We start from the raw sequence: 2240 nt of genomic DNA on the forward strand, positions 1-2240 counted from the left end.
TTGGAAGGTAAAGGGGGCTCTACTTTTTTCCATGGCAAATTGCCTTGAGGCCCATCAGAAGTTCTTAGAAATGTCCCCTTTCTATGGCTTCCATATCATCTTTTTTTGCCTTTTCCCTACCCTAACCACCAATCTCAACTTTTCTTTTAAAAAATCAAAATCAAAACATCTCTATCAATAGCTAGAGATGCTCACCACTTTCTGAGATACTGACTGCAAATAAAAAACCATGTCCTTAGAATTTTGTAAAAAGCAAATTGAGAAAGAGAACTCTATTGCTCTTATCGCCCTTTCTAAGATAAAGAAAGCCACTTTAATGTTCTAGAATGTATGGGTTGACATATAGACCAAGTAATAACTTCAGACCTCTATCATAAGACATTATTAGCATTTAAGAAATACATTTATTACCTGCCTAACAATCATCTCATATTAAGAGGTTAATTTTAATGTTTTTAAATATGTCCATATATTTTGTAAATCCATGAATTTAGAGAAGCATTTATTCACTAATAAATTTCATGTTTTCTCTGGTTGATTTAAAATCTTCTCATCTTGCTTTTTTTGTTTCTGCAGCTAAACCAGAAAATTATACTTTTTCTAAAAAAAAAAAAAAAAAAATGACACAATGTTCTTTCTTACAAATTGTCCTTTCAGGTTTTCTTGTCAGTCTGCTTTAAGGAAATCCACCTGTTCAATACACTTGCTTGCAGTTTGGCCCATACCAAATGGTTGTTTAATCCAAATATCTGAGGAGGAAACTGAGCAGATTCTTCTGGAGAAAGTATGGTCAAACAGCAAAGGCCGCTGGGTAGCTGAAGAGAAGACCACTCATCCTGAGCTCTACAGTCTGGAGTGAGAGGAGAGCTAATAACTGGATATGCAGTGTTACCAGACATCACTGGTCCTAAATGAATGCTTCTGCCTGCCACTGCCACAATATTGTAGGAATGCTATCCCCTTCATACTTAGCTCTAATCCTCAGTTTCATCTGGTCCTTTATGGGCAGAGGTTATCCGAAGTTCATATGGAATGCCAAAATTTCAACAAGCCTTCTTGATTTTTTCAGTGACCAAGATCAGAAGTTGAGCCCATAGATACAACCATACATTTCAATAGCCCGCTCAATTTTTTTCTTTACTATCTGGAGCCCTTCAAGAGTTTCTTCCTTGAAGTCACAATATGATTGTCTTTCTGTTGGCTTCGATCTCCCGATGGCCAGAGTCTACAGGAATCCTTATCTATAACCAGCAAGGAGAATTGTTTTTGGTGGGGACCTCAACACCAAATTCAATCTTTGTATCAACCAGTGTACAGTCCTGGGGCAATCGGAATTTCTCCAGTATTTCAAAAATAGCCTGTGTAGCATGACTCATGATATCCACTTCAGTTTGACCAGCAAAACAAACTTTTGCAGCAATGAGCCATTTATCAGACCTCTGTGGATCATTATTGGCACTCTCCTTAAAAAATATCTCCACTTTAGGAGGGTAAAACTAGTACCATTTCTTGACACCAGAGTATCTTCTGAGAAAAGAAACAGTTGCTGTTCTTCTACAAACCCATTCAGTTGGAATCATTTCGCACTTAGGTACAATGAAAAGCTGTTCCCCACATTTTCTGGTGAAAGTAGTTTTGATACCTGATTCCTGTAATAATTGAAAAATACAACTAATAATTTTGTTTGCAACTGCACCTTTTTCACCCCAGGTGATTCTTCCTGCCTGAATTTCCTGCTGTAATCTGAAGAAGGATTTTTCCTGAACAACCTAACAATTCATGTAGACTTCTGTTTTATTTACCCTCATACAGATGTTTTTTTGTTTTTGTTTTAACAATTGTTCAGTAATTCAACTGTGGCCATTATCCTGAGTGGGCTGGGGGCAGTGGCAGTACTAGAAAGAGTCACAAGACTCTGGACATGTTGAAGAGTATTTTAATGCACACGAGTTCTTAGTTGTTAACAATAAATATGATGTATTGATGAACCAAAATTACATAATTTCCTATTTCTTGTTAATATACAATTTATATTTATAAATACTCTGTAAAGTATGATAATATTTTAAATATGTACATATATGTATATAATTTTTAAATATATCTTGAAATACAGTATGTGATACAGATTGGGCATAAAGAATATAGAGAATAGAAAATTACAATTTTTTTCCAAAAAGAAAATGAAACATTCAGAAAGATTTATAAAAGTAGGAGGAAATAAAGATTTTACTAATAAA

General features: G+C 34.9%; 1 pseudogene; it reads right to left on the reverse strand.

Annotated features, from left to right (window-relative positions):
* Nucleotides 1-653: 653 nt before the first annotated feature.
* Nucleotides 654-1809, reverse strand: LOC150012185 (bifunctional phosphoribosylaminoimidazole carboxylase/phosphoribosylaminoimidazole succinocarboxamide synthetase pseudogene; annotated as a pseudogene).
* Between the last annotated feature and the right edge of the window lie 431 nt (nt 1810-2240).

Source organism: Furipterus horrens, unplaced genomic scaffold (assembly GCF_987537825.1).
Source record: "Furipterus horrens unplaced genomic scaffold, mFurHor1.1.pri manual_scaffold_4, whole genome shotgun sequence".
NCBI lineage: Eukaryota > Metazoa > Chordata > Mammalia > Chiroptera > Furipteridae > Furipterus > Furipterus horrens.